The sequence below is a fragment of the Chiloscyllium punctatum genome, chromosome 47 (assembly GCF_047496795.1).
Source record: "Chiloscyllium punctatum isolate Juve2018m chromosome 47, sChiPun1.3, whole genome shotgun sequence".
Taxonomy (NCBI): Eukaryota; Metazoa; Chordata; class Chondrichthyes; order Orectolobiformes; family Hemiscylliidae; genus Chiloscyllium; species Chiloscyllium punctatum.
In genome coordinates, this window is record NC_092785.1 from 52,251,391 (window position 1) to 52,268,071 (window position 16,681).

The following is a 16,681-nucleotide window of genomic DNA, read 5'->3' on the forward strand; positions in this document are numbered from 1 at the left end:
GGAGAGGGAGAGAAAGGGGACGAGAGAGGGGGACGAGAGAGGGGACGAGAGAAGGGATGATAGAGAGAGAGGATGGGGAGCGAGAGGGAACGAGAGGGGATATGAGACGGGAAGGGAGAGGGGACAATAAGGGGGAGAAAGGGGAGCAAGAAAGGGGGGAGGTGGCGAAAGATAGAGGAGATGAGCAAAAGAGGGAGAGAATGACAGAGGAAGCGCAAGAGAGAGATAGCAAGAGCGAGAGAGCGCGAGTGAGGGGGATAAGTGAGAGAGAGGAGTAAGCGACAGAGGGTGCAAGTGAGAACAAAGGGCTGGAGAGAGTGAGGGTGGTGCAGGTGAGAGTGAGAGAGAGTGGGCGAGAGAGAGTGTACGCGAGAGAGAGTGTGGGTGGCAGTGAGAGGGGGGCAGAGGGAGATAGTGGGAGACAGTGAGAGAATGGGCAAGGGAGAGTGGGAGAGCGGGCGAGAGAGAGCGTGGGCAAGAGAGAGAGTGGACAAGAGATAGAGAGCGGGCGATAGAGAGAGCGGGTGGGAGAGAGAGTGGGCGAGAGAGAGAGTGGGTGAGGGAGAGTGGGCGGGAGAGCGAGAGTTTACGAGGGAGAGTGTGGGTGAGAAAGAGTGGGCGACAGAGAGTGGGCGGGAGAGAGAGTGGGCGAGAGAGAGTGTGGGTGAGAAAGAGTGGGCGAGAGAGAGTGGCCGAGAGAGAGAAGGAAGAGTGGGGGGAGAGATGGGGTGAGATAGTGAGGGGGTGAGAGAGAGGGGCTGTGAGAGAAAGAGACATGATATGAGAGAGAGAGGGGCTGTGAGAGAGAGAGACATGATATGAGAGAGAGAGGGAGTGAGAGAGGGAGGGACTGAGAAAGAGGGAGTGAGTGTGAGAATGAGTGAGAGAATGAGTGAGAGAGAGAGAGCGGGGTGAGAGATAGAGGTGAGAGGGTGTGGGATAGAGAGGGTGAGAGAGAGATAGGTGCGAGAGGGGTGAGAGAGACAGGGTGAGCTAGTGAGGGTGTGAGAAGGAGGGGGTGTGAGAGAGAGCGAGGGAGTGAGAGAGAGACAGACTGAGAAAGAGGAAGTGAGAGTGAGAGGGTGTGAGAGAGAGGGAGTGAGAGAGAGAGGGGTGAGAGAGAGGGGCGAGAGAGAGAGGGTGTTGAGAGAGGGGGATTGAGAGAGAGTGGGTGAGAGAGTAGGCGAGAGAGAGTGGGCGAGAGAGAGAGTGGGCAAGAGTGGGAGGGGTTTACGAAGAGAAAGGGTGAGGAAGAGAGGGGGTGAGAGAGAGAGGTGTGAGAGGGAGAAGGGCTGAGAAAGTGGGTAATAGAGGGGGTGAGAGAGGGATGCGGGTGGGAGAGAGAGGGGGTGACAGAGAGAGAAGAGTGAGAGAGAGAGGGGCTGTGAGAGAGTAAGGGCATGGGAGTAAGAGCGTGTGTGAGAGACCGTGGGAGATGGAGAGGGACAAAGAGAGATGGGAGAGTGTGAGGGGGTGAGAGAACGGGGCAGAGAGAGTGAGGGGAAGAGCGGGTGAGGGGGTGAGATATGAGTGGGTGAGGAAGAGAGGGGTTTGAGAGAGAGATGGAGGCTGACAGAGTGTGAGCGTGAGTGCGGTGTGAGAGAGGGGTGAGAGAGAGAATGGCCAAGCAAGAGACTGGGGTGAGAGAGAGAGTGGGCGAAAGAGAGTGGGCGAGAGAGAGAAGTGAGAGAAATAGGTAGGAGAGAGAGAGGGGGGAGAGAGGGGAGTGAGATAGTGAGAGAGTGAGAGAGACATGATATGAGACAGAGAGAGAGTGTGAGAGAGAGGGACTGAGAAAGAGACGGACTGAGAAAGAGGGAGTGAGAGTGAGAGTGAGTGAGTGAGAGAGAGAGGGGTGAGAGACAGAGGTGAGAGAGAGGGTGAGAGAGTGCGAGAGGGGTGAGAGTGAGAGGGGGAGAGAGAGAGATGGGTGCGAGAGTGGTGAGAGAGACAGGGTGAGATAGTGGGGGTGTGAGAGGGAAGGGGTGTGAGAGAGAGACAGGGCGTGAGAGAGACGGAGTGAGAGTGAGAGGGTGTGAGAGTGAGAGGGTGTGAGAGTGAGAGGGATTGAGAGAGAGAGAGAGGGCGAGAGAGAGACTGGGCGAGAGAAAAAGTGGGCAAGAGAGACACTGGGCCAGAGCGAGGGTGGGTGAGAGCGCGAGTGGGTGAGAGAGAAGAGTGGGCGAGAGAGAGAGTGTTTGAGTGAGTGGGCGAGCGTGTGGGAGAGAGAGAGAGGTGAGAGAGAGGGTGAGAGAGCGCAAGAGGGGTTAGAGAGAGAGGGGAGAGAGAGATGGATGTGAGAGGGGTCAGAAAGACAGGGTGAGATAGTGAGGGTGTGAGGGGGAAGGGGTGTGAGAGAGAGACAGGGCGTGAGAGAGAGGGAGTGAGAGTGAGAGGGTGTGAGAGAGAGAGGGACTGAGAAAGCGGGAGTGAGAGTGAGCGCGAGAGGGTTAAGAGAGTGAGAGGGGGTGTGAGAGAGAGGGAGTTAGAGAGGGTGGGCGAGAGACAGTGGACGAGCGAGAGAGTGGGCAAGAGAGAGACTGGGCGAGAGAGAGGGTGGGTGAGAGAGCGAGTGGGTGAGAAAGAAGAGTGGGCGAGACAGTGTGGGCGAGAAAGAGTAGGTGAGAGAGAGTGGGCGAGAGAGAGAGTGAGGGGGGAGAAGAAGAGAGTGGGCGTGAAAGAGAGTGGGCGAGAGAGAGTGGGAGAGTGTGGGGCAAGGGAGAGAGAACGTGTGAGAGAGGGAGGTGAGAGAGAGAATGAGGGTGAGAGAGCGCGAGAGGTGTGAGAGAGAGAATGTCGAGAGCGAGAAGGTGTGAGGAAGAGAAGGGGGTGAGAGAGAGGTGCTGAGAGAGACGGGGTGAGAGAGAGTGCGAATGGCGAGAGAGAGGGGGTGAGAGAGAGAGGGAGATGAGAAAGAGAGAGGGGTGAGAGAGAGCGTGAGGGGAGAGTGTGAGAGGGGTGAAAGAGAGCCCAAATGGTGAGAGAGAGAGGGGTAAGAAAGGGGGTTTGTGAGAGAGGGCTATGAGTGAGAGCAGGAGTGAGTGAGAGGGGGAGAGAGTGAGAGTGTGAGGGAGAGAGGGAGGGAGGGAGGGAGAGGGGGAGAGAGAGAGGGGGAGAGAGAGTAATGGGGTGAGAGAGTGAGGGGGTAAGACAGAGGGGGGCTGAGAGACAGGGGGAGAGAGAGTGACGGGGAGAGACAGGGGGCAAGAGAGAGGGGGCGAGAGAGAGGGGGCAAGAGAGGTGTGAGAGAGAGGGAGTGTGTGAGAGAGGGGGTGAAAGAGAGAGAGGTGTGAGAGAGAGGGTGAGCGAGTGCATAGGGTGAGAGAGAGAGAGAGGTGAGAGAGAGAGAGGAGTGAGAGAGAGGGCGTGAAAGAGAGAAAGGGGTGTGAGAGAGAGAAGGTTCGAGAGTGAGGGATTGTGTGAGGGGGTGAAAGAGGGAGAGGGGTGAGAGAGAGAGAGGGGTTAGCGAGAGCACGGGGTAAGAGAGAAAGAAGTGAGAGAGAGAGAGGCATGAGAGAGAGGGGTAGGAGAGAGAGGGGTGAGAGACAGGGGCGAGAGCGAGAGAGGGTGAGAGAGAGGGGTGAGCGAGAGTGAGGGGTGACAGACAGGGGCGTGAGAGAGAGAGGGGTGAGAGAAAGAGTGTGAGATAGAGAGTGTGGGTGAGACAGAGTGGGCGAGAGTGTGGGCGAGAGAGATAGTGGGCAAGAGAGGGAAAGAGTGAGGAAGAGAGGGGGTGAGGAAGAGAGGGGGTGAGAGAGAGGGGAGTGAGAGGGAGAGGGGTTGATAGAGGGAGTGAGAGAGGGGTGAGAGAGGGATGCGGGTGGGAGAGAGAGCGATTGACAGAGAGAGAGGGCGAGAGAAAGAGAAGTTGTAAGAGAGTAAGGGCATGAGAAAGAGTAGTTGAGAAACAGTGGGGGGAGAGAGGTGGAGGGAGTGTGGGAAGAGAGTGAGGGGGTGAGAGAGAGGGGCAGAGAGAGGGGGGGAAAGAGAGTGAAGGGGAGAGAGAGTGAGGGTGTGAAAGAGTGAAGGGTTGAGAGAGAGAGGGAGTGAGAGACAGCGAGGGTGTGAGAGAGAGAGTCGGGTGAGGGAGAGAGAGGGCTGAGAGAGAGGGGTGATAGAGGCAGGGGTGAAAGAGAGAGGGGTGAGAGAGAGAGGGCATGAGAGATAGAGGGTTGACAGAGAGAAGGGTGAGAGAGAGAGGGGTGAGGGAGAGAGAGGGGGTGAGATAGAGACTGGGGTGAGACAGAGAGGGGTGAGACAGAGGGGTGAGAGTGAGAGAAGAGTGAGAGAGGGGGGGGTGAGAGAGAGAGTGTGAGAGAGAGAGGGGGCTGAGAGAGAGAGGGAGTGTGAGAGAGGAGGATAAAAGAGAGAGAGGGTGAGGGAGATAGGGGGTGAGAGAGAGAGAGGGGTGAAAGAAAGAGGTGTGAGAACGAGAGTGCGAGAGGGGTATGAGAGAGAGAGAGGCGTGAGAGCGAGATAGGTGTGAGAGAGAGAAGGTGAGAGAGAGAGGGCTGAGAGAGAGAGGGCTGAAAGAGAGAGGGTGAGAGAGATAGGAGTGAGAGAGAGGGGCGTGAGTGAGAGAGAGGGGTGTGAAAGAGAGAGGGGTGCGAGTATGAGAGTGCTGAGAGAGGGGTGAGAGAGAGGGAGGAGTGTAAGAGAGAGAGGGGGTAAGAGAGGGATGAGAGAGAGCGGTGTGAGAGAGATAAGTGAGAGAGAGAGGCGGGAGAGAGAGACATGGGGTGAGACAGAGGGGTGGAGAGAGAGGCCGTGTGTGAGAGAGGGCGGTGAAAGAGAGTGGGTGAAAGAGAGAGGAGTGAGAGAGAGAGATGTGTGGGAGAGAGAGAAGGGTGAGAGCGAGAGAGACAGTGTGTGAGAGAGAGGGTTGAGAGAGAGAGAGAGGTGTGAGAGAGAGAGGCTGAGAGAGACGGGTGAGAGGGAGATAGGGGTGAGAGAGGGGCGTGAGAGAGAGGGGGGGTGACAGAGAGAGAGAGAGAGAAGGGCTGAGAGAGAGAGGGTGAGTGAGAGAGGGGTGAGCATGTGAGAGGGTGAGAAAGAGAGAGAAGGAGTGAGAGACAGAGAGGGAGCGAGAGAGAGTCGGGTGTGGGAGAGAGAGGGCTGAGAGAGGGGTGAACGAGAGAGAGAGGGGTGAGAGAGAGGGTGTGTGCGAGAGAGAGAGGAAGAGAGAGAGAGGAGTGAGAGAGAGGAGGTGAGACAGACATGGGGTGAGAGAGGGTGAGAGAGGGGTGAGAGAGAGAGGGATGAGAGAGAGAGAGGGGATGAGTGAGAGAGCGTATTGAGACAGAGGCAGTGAGAGAGAGAGAGGGAGAGAGAGTGACGGGGTGACAGAGTCAGGGGGTGATAGATGGGGGAGACAAAGAGGGGGGAGAGAGAAAGGGGCGAGAGAGGTTGGGGAGAGTGAGGGGAGAGAGAGAGGGGCGAGAGATAGAGGGTGGGAGAGAAAGGTGGCGAGAGAGACAGGGGGCGAGATTGAGGGAGTGTGTGAGAGACGGGGAGAAAGAAAGAGGGTGAGGGAGAGGCCTGAGTGAGAGGGGTGAGCGAGAGCTTGGGGTGAGAGAGAGAGAGGGTGGCGAGAGATAGTGGGGGCGAGAGAAAGCCGGCGAGTAAGACAAGGGCGACAGAGAGGGAGTTTGTGAGAGACGGGGTGAAAGAGGGACAAGGTGTGGGAGAGCATGGGGTGCAAGAGAGGGGTGAGCAAGAGCATGGGGTGAGAGAGAGAGGGGCGACAGTTGAGGGGGCAAGAGAAAGGCTGCGAGAGAGACAGGGGGCGAGATTGAGGGAGTGTGTGAGAGACGGGATGAAAGAAAGAGAGGGTGAGGGAGAGTGGCGAGAGAGAGCGGTGAGCGAGAGCATGGGATGAGAGAGAGAGGGGCGAGAGAGAGGGGTAAGAGAGAAGGGTGAGAGAGAGGGGTCGAGAGTGAGGGAGTGTGTGAGAGAGGGGCGTGAAAGAGAGAGAGGGTGAGAAAGAGAGGTGAGAGAGAGAGAGAGTGGGGTGTGAGAGAGAGAGTGGGGTGTGAGAGAGAGAGGGGAGAGAGAGAGTGACAGAGAGGGGTTTTGAGAGATGGGTGAGAGAGAAGGGGTGAGAGAGAGCGGGGATGAGAGAGGGGTGAGAGAGATAGAGAGGAGTGAGAGAGAGGGATGTGGGTGGGAGAGAGAGGGGTAGACAGAGAGAAAGGGTGGGAGAGAGAGGAGGTGAGACAGACAGGTGGTGTGAGTGGGGGGTGAGAGAGAGGGTGAGTGAGAGGGGTGAGACAGAGAGAGGGGTGAGAGAGAGAGGGATTGAGTGAGAGAGGGTGTTGAGAGAGAGGTGGTGAGAGAGACAGGGGGTGAGATTGAGGGAGTGTGTGAGAGACGGGGTGAAATAAAGAGAGGGTGATGGAGAGGGGTGATAGGGAGGGGTGAGATAGAGAGGGGTGAGAGAGAGGGGCATGAGTGAGAGAGAGGGGTGAGAGAGAGAAGTTGTGAGAGAGGGGTGAGAGAGAGAGTCTGAGAGAAAGGTGTTTTGAGAGAGGGGTGAGAGAGAGGGGGTTGAGGGAGAGTTATTAAAGAAACAAGAATAACTAGAGAGAGACGAGAACACTTCAAGGACCAAAGTGGACATATGTGTGCAGAATCGCTGGAGTTATTTCTCCTCTGTGTTCACTGTGGAGAAGGACATGAAGGCTTGGGAACTTGGGGAAGTTAGTGATGATCTCTTGGGACAGTCCATATCACAGGAGAAGATGTGTTGAATGCATTAGAATGTATGAACGTGGATAAATCTCCTGGACCTGACCAAATATATCCGACAACACTGCAAGAGGCGAGGGAAGAAATTGTGCAGTCCCTGGCTGATCTTTTTGCATCACCGTTAGCCACGGGTGAGATCCCAAAGATTGGAGGGCAGCAAATGTTGTGCCCTTATTCGAGAAGGGCTGCAAAGAAAAAGCTGAAACAAGAAATCAGACAGCCGAGCATGTGTGGTCAGTAAGTTACTTGAGAAGATTCTGAGAGATTAAATATACATGCATATGGAAATACAGCATTTGATTGGGAATAGTCAGCATAGCCTTGTGCGTAGGAGACCATGCCTCACAAATTTGTTAGCGTTCTTTGATGAAGTGATCAGGATGTTTGACAAGCAGACTCTACAGATGTGTAGACATGTACACTCTACAGATTTCAGTAAGGTGTTTGATAAGGTTCCACATGGTACCTTGCTCTGGAAGGTTAGATCGCATGAAATCCAGGAGGCGTTGGCAAACTGGATACACAACTGGCTTGATGGTAGGAAGCAGAGAGTAACAGTCAGACTGGATGCCTGTGACTCGTGGTGTGCCTCAGCGGTCATAGAATCATAGAATCCCTCCTCTGTGGAAACAGGCCCTTCGGCTCAACGAGTCCACTGGCCCTCTGAAGATTATTTCACTCAAAACCATCCACCTACCCTGTTAATCTACGTTTACTTCTGACTAATGCAACTTACCTACACATCCCTGAACACTATAGGCAACTGAGCATTGCCAGTTTACCTGACCTGCACATCTTTGTGTTGTGGGAGGAAACCGGAGCACCCAGAGGCAACACACGCAGCCACGGGGAGAATGTCCAAACTCAGTTGGTGTTGCATGATGTCTCAGTTATTGTCACTGTTGCCGCACAGTGCCAAGGACCCGGGTTGGACCCCAGCCTCGGGTGACTGTGTGGAGTTTGCACATTCTCCCTGTGTCTGCGTGGGTTTCCTTTTGGTGCTCTGATTTCCTCCTACAATCCAAAAATGTGCAGGTCAGATTAATTGACCAGGCTAAATTGTGTATAATGCTCGGTGCATTCATCAAGGGTAAATAGAATGGCTCTACGTGGGTTACTCTTCAGCAGGTCGGTGTGGACTTGTTGGGCCAAATGGCCTGTATCCATACTGTAGGAAATCTAACTTTAACAGGATCTACCCCACACAGACCACCCTGTGAGATTGGAATTGAATCCAGATCCACGGTGCTGTGAGGCAGCAGTGCTAACTACTGAACCATTGTGCCTCTGAGCTGATCAGTGCTAGGCCCATTGCTGTTTGTTATCTATATCAATGATTTGGATGAAGATATTTAAGGCATGATTAGAAAGTTTTCAGATTACACTAAAATAAGTGAGGAAGGGTCTCAGTAATTGCAACAGGGCCTTGATCAGCTGGGGAATTGGGCTGAGAAATGGCAAAAGGAGTTTAATACAGACAAGGGCGAGATCTTGCATTTTGGAAAGACAAATCAAGACTGGGGTTTCATGGTGAATGGTAGGGCTTGGATGAATGTAGTGGAGCATAGAGACCTTTGATTCCAGGACCACGGTTCTCTGAACTCAGGGAGACAGGGCAGTGAAGAAGGCTTTTCGCGCACTGGGCCTTTCACCGAAATGGGCATGGAATATCGAAGTTGGGAAGTTCTGTTGCAGTTGTACAGAATGTTACTGAGGCCACACTTGGAATATTGTGTTCAGTTTTACTCACCTTGCTATTGGAAGGATATTATTAAACTGGAAAGAGTACAGAAGAAAGTTACAAGGATGCTGCCAGAACTCAACTAGACATTTATAGATAGACAAGTTAGGACATTTTCTTTAGTGTGTAGGGGACTGACGGTGGGGGTGGGGGTGGTGGAGGAATGTCATTATCGAGGTGTATAAGATCATGGGAGGCATGGATAAGGTGAATGCACTCAGTCTTTATCCAAGGTTTGGGAATCGAGGACGAAAGGGCATCAGTTTAAGGTGAAAGGGGAAAGATTAAAAGGGAACCTAAGGGTTTTACCCAGACGGTGGTACTCATACTGAATGAACTACCAGTGGAAGTATTCGAGGAGGATACATTTAATAACATTTAAAAGGCATTTGGACAAATACATGGAGAGGAAGTATTGGAAGGATATGGGCTAAGTGCAAGGAAACGGGGTTAGCGTGGATGGACCAGTTTGGGCCAAAGAGCCTGTCTCCATGCTGTAGATCTATGACTCTATGAGTATACCCAGATGCCCCATCATACAGAAGCGGCAAAAGCAACACGAACATGAGCCAATACAAATGTGAAACAGTCCAGCAGAATTCGGCAGGAAGCCAGCCTGGCCTTGCAGTGAAGGATTCCTGGTACAGGAGCTGTGGTGAGAAGCCAATAGAGAACTGGGAAAGGAAGCTGGAAAGCTCACTCCACTGCCGATAGCCTGGAGGACCCCCGGCTGGGATAAGGCAGCTGGGATCCGGTTACCCCAGGGAAACCTATAGGCTGTGACAGAGCTAGGTCTCCGACACAATGAGCAGGACAGAACGTTGCAGGAAAATCTCACCCACATGGGACTACTCCAGTTCCAATTGGGAAGAGCCCAATCCAGTGAAAGGAGGGTCTCTGGGGATGGGGAGGCAGCCTCAGGTTACATTGACAATCTGGAAGGACAGTGTATGAGCTCCAAGCAGCTGCATGGGTCCTGTACACCTGCAGCACGGACCAACACACATCAGGCCCTAGTAGAAGGTGCCAGGAGCAAATACAATCCCGAGGAAACCAGGACTCCTCCCAGAATGGGATAATGTGTGCCTTTGGTGTTCTACCTCCCCAGGGAGATAACGACAGACCTCACACTGACACATCCACACCCGCTCACAGATGGGGACTCCCACTGCCTTTCTTCCAGGTAACTGCACCTTTTGCCCCCAGCCCTGAGCCACATTCGAACTCAGATTCCATGAACCCTGTGGTTACCCAGTGTCAAACAGTTGATGGCCTTACTCCATACACAACCATTCAAGGTAAACAGCTGGTGGGCAACACCAAAACGATCCCGTCTCCGTCCCAGATACATCTTTGGATGAGATTAACCGACAGTCTGTCATACACAGAGTGGATGCTGAGGAGCATACCAAATTAATCGCCATGTGCCTAAGTCCAACATGCCATTCAGCCCTCCCTGAGGGCCAACAGCTAGGGAGTGGCAGCCGTGATGTGATAAAGTCAGACGCCCTCACTTCTCAAGGACAGGATAAGGCAGATTCTGTAGAGGCCCCACATAGCTGCAGAACAACAACCAGGGGAATGCCCCTCCCCTCCCCCCATCAGCTTCACCCGGAGACTCTGGATACAATTTGCCTGGATGTTTGGGAATATGACCTGCACCTCTCTTAGCGATGAGAAGCTGGGCCCGAGCCTTTGTCTCCCATGTCTCAGAAAGAAGGAGGGACACCTGGGATTCGACCCCTCAGATTCCCTCTGTAATGAGATTCTAGATTAGAGTGGTGCTGGAAAAGCACAGCAGTTCAGGCAGCATCCGAGGAGCAGTAAAATCGACGTTTCGGGCAAAAGCCCTTCATCAGGAATACAGGCAGAGAGCCTGAAGGTTGGAGAGATAAATGAGAGGAGAGTCGGGGTGGGGAGAAAGTAGCATAGAATACAATAGGTGAGTGGGGATGGGGATGAAGGTGATAGGACGGGATGAGGGTGGAGTGGATAGGTGGAAAAGAAGATAGGCAGGTAGGACAGGTCATGGGACAGTGCTGAGCTGGAAGTTTGGAACTGGGGTAAAGTGGGGGAAGGGGAAGTCCACATTGATGCCCTGGGGCTGAAGTGTTCCGAGGCGGAAGATGAGGCATTCTTCCTCCAAGCGTCTGGTGGTGAGGGTGCGACGGTGAAAGAGGCCCAGGACCTTCATGTCCTCGGCAGAGTGGGAGGGGGAGTTGAAACGTTGGGCCACAGGGCGGTGTGGTTGATTGGTGCGGGTGTCCCAGAGATGTCCCCTAAAGTGCTCCGCTAGGAGGCGTCCAGTCTCTCCAATTTGGAGGGGACCGCATCGGGAGCAATGGATACAATAAATGATTTTGGTTGGTGTGCAGGTAAAACTTTGATGGATGTCTCCTTTAGGAACTTGAATGGAGGTGAGGGAGGAGGTGCGGTCGCAGGAGGCTCGGGCCTTCTGCCAATTAATCGCTGAATACGAAATAAAGTATAAGGATTTCCACATTGTTTTACAGGAGCTCACGGATCACAGGCGATTGGTCGGGTTTCCCCGAGAACGGGTGTATGGTCGTGAGATACTGAGCACACAGCCCAGACAAGGGGTCAGAGTTCAGACAGTGATACCTCAGGAAGACCATCAGGGAAAATTCCTCAGAAACAAAATTAAAAACGGGCTGAGACCAGGAGGGATGGCTCCTCCCACAGCTTGTCCCACACACATCAGGCTCTTGTAATGGGCTAGTCATTAAACTCACAGGGAATTCCTTGTTCACTAACATTTACCACAAACTGACACTAATCATAATGAATGCATCAGGGGTACAGTAACCAGAATGGCGTCCTTCCTCATTAAAATTATTATGTTCCCAACTGGTCCACAGGATAAGGGGACGAAGGGCAGGGAAATATGAGGGAAAACCCGGAACAGTAATTAACAGACGAATGAAAAGAGAACTCCTTAATGATGTAGCCACGGTATAGAGGGCAGGAGTGTTACCGGTCTGTACATTGACTTTGCTAATTTGGAGAATAAACTCAGGATCCTGACCCAACAACTCTCTAAAGAGCCTGAGAATGACTGAATACAGGAAACCCAGGGGAGAATGTGGGTAAGTGCATTTGAAATGCCCATCAGCCATGATTGAAAGGCGGAGTGGATTCGATGGGCCGAATGGCCTTACTTCCTATGTCTTATGGTCTTATCTTCAGACCATGGGACAACTACTGGAACATCAGGCTAACCATCACTCAGAGACCAAACTGGAGGGTCACGCCAACACAATTAAACAGATCATCCAGGGCCCAAGCAGAGGTGACAGTGAGCAGTAAGACCACACACTGTGCAGTAACGGGTAGATGGAACAGATGAGGGAGGAGCTCAGGCAGGCCAGCCAAGGGAAAGTCCCATCCTGGGTTAGTGGCAAACAGCATAAATATTTGCTCCAGGAGAACACCCACACAATCAACGGCTGGGTTAATAACTCTCGGTGGGACACCTGGGCTTGGTACAAGGGAGTCCAATTAACCCAAGTGACAAAGTTAGGATGAAGTCCAAATTATCAGAGTTGTATAAAAAAGGCATTTGGATGGGCTACCATGATTTCCTCCCACTTACTGTGGAGATAGAGGGAACATTGACAGGGACCATACTTATGTAATGTGAAGGACCAGGTCATACCATGACATTCCCATAGCCTGTTATCCAAGAATTCGGCTCCTCTTACATCGGCTGTGTTCTTAACCGCACTCACCTTGATATATCTCGGGATACCGGTGGTTAGGATTGCAGGCTGCAGCAGATGGGTACGATCCTGGTGAATAATGCCTGGACACACCCTCGGGGGCTGGAAGGTAGATGGAACTCCCCGGGTGATCACCTTAGTTTCATTCATTTGCAGTGTTTGAGTGTTCCTGGATGGGCTAGTATTGATTGCCTGCCCATAGTTGCCATTACGACAGATTGGCCATATTAAATTGCCCATTGTGTCAAGGGATATTCGGACTAGCTGGAATAGCCATAGGAAATGCAGGGTTTCAGGGATATCATTGGGGGAGTGGGTCTGAGTTGGATTCTCTTCAGAGGGTCATTGTGGGCTCAGTGGGCCAAACGGCCTGATTCTGTTCTGTCAAGATTTTATGATATCACTTATCAACTATAAGACCATCGGTTTGACCAATGTACACAGTGGCTTTTGCACAGACAGCTGGCTACTCTGACAACAAACATAACCAGCTTTTAAAATTAGGTTTGTAATTTATTGCATCAGCTTCTTTTCTTTCCATTCAAGTGGATGAGTTGGGGGAAATGTCACAAACTCCTGGCTAAAACACAGATAGTCAGCCAAGGTTTATTGGCCAAGTAAATCTCGCAAATCACAAAACCCACACACCAAGCACAGCGCAAACACAGCATAGTGTAAAAGACTACAGTTATTTTGGACAGATGTAGCCAACAAACAAATGAGGGCCCAGACAGGAGGGCACCGGGTCCTGCTACACAAACAAACTAGCAGCAACAAGCCATCCAAATGATTGGCAATTCTTCAAACTATTAACTGATTCTCCTAATTGGCCAGAACGATAGAAAGATCCGGAAAACCATCCAGAAATAAACAAAAACAGGTTTCATCTTGTGGGATGTGGGAGAAATAATGTTACTTCTGCAATTCCATTTGACAAAGTAAAATGAACTCACACCAGTGTGTAATTGTTTTAGCCAAGAGCTGAGTCAACAAGAATGGAAACGATATGCAGGAAATATATAATTGTTTTTGTATCAGCTAAAATTGTATGTCAGAATGAGACGTGACAGCAAAACAATGGTCGACGTTACGGGCAAATAGATAAGATGTTGTGAGGGGATGAAGTTAAGCTAGATACGCCTGTACAAACAGTAGGTATAAACATCTGTTTCCCACTTTTACGAAAACACAGGAACAAACCCAAATTAAAATGGTCATAGGGATCAGAACAGCGTCGGGAAAGGCACAGATGAAGGGGGTAGATAATGATGAAGAAAGAATATGCCTGACAATGACCTACATCAGGATGCAGTCAAACAGCCTTGTGAGGCCAGAAATAAGCATTTTGTCACAGACAAGGCCGGATAAGGCAAGAGATAAACAGGGGTCATGGGGGCCGGTCTTAGGGAAGTGGAAGATGTAAGCAGGGGAGGAGCAATGTAAAACAAAAGAAATCAAATCATATAAATATTGTGTATGAATTGAATTTGGTGTGTGCATGTACTCTGCCTTATAGGCACTGGACATCTCACCGTCTTGCAAGTGTCAAAATAAAGGACACTGCTGATTCAGGTCTTGTCTCGGACTGACATTATTGAAGTGAGTGAGCTTTGTTTCTCACAATTGGGGGTCGTCCGCGATGTTCTTCCATCGCCGGGGGGAGTTGCTGGCCCTGGACACTGGGAAGACGCATCCCATTCCCCATTGAGGAGTGGTCTCGTGTCCCGGTTTGGTCCGCCCCCTTGGGTGACTGGTACGAATCCCACTAGAGAGACATCAGAATCAGACAGTGATAGGAGGTTGATCGACAATACGGCACAAAGGGGCCAGGCAACTCTGTGCACAGACCAAGGTAAGAAAATTGACTTTTAAGTCTTGCCTTGGTGGCCGGGATTGAGTTTTAGTAGTTAATAAGGGACTAACGAAGGAACTCAATATGGGTTGTGCCGTGGGTAAGGAAAAAGCCTCCAGGAAAACAAAAGAAGGAAAAGGCAATGGAAATGGAGGCGGGGTCCCTTACAACATCCCTCCAGAAAGTCCTTTGGGCAGGATGTTGTGGAATTGGCAAAAAAATACTTGTACAAGGGAAAAAGATGATGAAATATTGTTGCTTCGTATGGACTAAGGAATCCATTCTTCGTCCTGCCTCTCCTGGCCAAAATACAGGTCGGACAAAGACCGGGTTTGTAAATATCTGAATTTATTTGTCAATGAGTGTGAGAGAAAGAATGAAAAGAGCTGCACAGCTGGTAGAACGTTTAACCCTTTGTGATTTGGTTTGAATGCACATTTGTTTGTTTGTGATTGAATGTTTGCGTTTTATTCCCTGGAGCATGAGTTCCAGGACTGTTTTGAATTTGATTTTTATTATGGAAACTTAACATGATTTCTTTTAAGGTTAAGGATTCTATAGAGATTATGAAAAAAAGAATGATAACTCCTGTTCTTCTTACAGCTCATGACTGCCTTACTATCAGTTTCTAACTAATCTCTGTTATCTTTACATAAAAGCGATTTATGGAGGACAGTAGAAATTTCAGTTCAACGTTAGATTTTAGTAAAAACAAATGTCTATGGTTAATATCTGTGACATTGGATTCGGCCATTGTTCATGCATTAGAAGCTTTTTTTAACTAGAATAGACAAATTCTTTTAAGGCAGCTCTGATTATTTCAGCACCTATAGTATTGTAATTGATCAATGATTGGTCGGGACTACTTAAGAAAACTAATTTTGGATTTAGATTAAGGGACTAAAACTGGGTGATTACAGTGGATTTCAAAATTGGGAACTGTATGCATTTTACATTTTAAGTATTAAATACTGAATAAATGAACGTAAATATATAAATATATTTACAAGTTTGGAATCGGCTTTAAAGTTAGTCTAGCATGAATTGATGAATTCGTGTTTGAAGTAATGGGGAGCTAGAAATATTGCAATATTTCTTTAAAAAAGAAAAAGGGGAAGAACGTAATGAGTTATCCCCTTCGGGAGGTACCAATAGGGGACAAAGAGATTGGGTTTGGAAGTGCCCCCCGCTCAGCGGTGGGGAGGTCAGAACATTTAAAAAAGAAATGAAGGTCCTGGTTGAGCATCCGGTAAGGTTGTCTGAACAAATTGAACAATTCTTGGGGCCCAGTCTGTGTACCTGGGCAGAGTTAATGTCTATTTTGAATGTCCTATTTACTGGGGAGGAAAGGGGGCTTATACGAGGGGCAGCTATTAAAATATGGGACAGGGAACACCCGATTGGAAATGGGGATGCTGGACAGGGAGAGACGAAGTTTGGCCTCAGAGACCCCCATTGGGAAGATCAAAATCCGGAGCATAGAGAAGAAATGAGGGAATTGAAAGACTTGATTCTAAAAGGAATAAGAGAGGCAATTCCGAAGTCACAGGATTTGACTAAAGCCTTTGAAGTTAGACAGGAGAAAGATGAGACTCCGTCAGCTTTTTTGCAAAGAGTAAGGGACTCAATGTGGAAATAGTCTGGAATGAACCCTGAGGACCCAGTGGCACAGGGTCTTTCGAAAGTACATTTTGTGACAAAGGCATGGCCAGACATAGAGAAAGATACAGAAGATAGAAGGGTGGAGTGAAAAACCATTAGATGAATTGTTAAGAGAGACACAGAAAGTGTTTGTAAAGAGAGAGGATGAGAGACAGAAACAGAAGGTGAAAATGATAGTAGCTACGGTTGATGAGGTAGTTAAGAAAAGAATGGAACCAATAGTGAGCAATTGGAGCGGCGGGTGGCAGCAGGTCGGACAGAGAGGACAAGGGGGAGCGTTTGATAGAGGGTTCGAGCGACAGCGGCAGAGCTGGAGGTCTCCACAGGCAGGATGCTATTATTGCGGAAAGATAGGGCACTTTAAGCGGGAGTGTCCGGCTCTGAAAAGGGAAGAGAGGGCAATTACGCTTATGAATTTTGATGAACAATAGGGGTTTCAGGAGTTCGTGCCCTCGGGGGCCCACCAGGAACCCTTGATAAACCTGAAGGTGGGACCCTGTAGGGAAGAGGTAGTCTTCCTCGTCGATACGGGGGCAGTACGGTCATCACTGAATTTTAAACCAAAGAAAGTAGAAATGTCGACATGGTCAATTACTGTTTCCAGGGAAAAAGGGGAAGGCTTTATGTTCCAGTATTTGAACCTATGATGATAGAAGGTCCTAAGGATAGATTCACAGAGGAACTGTTGTATATCCCTGATATAGGAAGTAACTTACTAGGGAGAGACTTAATTATCCTCTTAGAACTGGGGATTGGAATTCAGGAAAAAGAATTAGTTGTACAAATGGCAATGTTGGCAGAGGAAGGTAGGAATTTGTTTGCCTTTGAGTGGGAAGACCCTAAGACGGTGGACCAATACCGGTGGACTGTGCTCCCCCAGGGGTTTACGGAATCCCCGGATTTATTTGGACAGATGTTAGAACAAATATTGGAGAAATT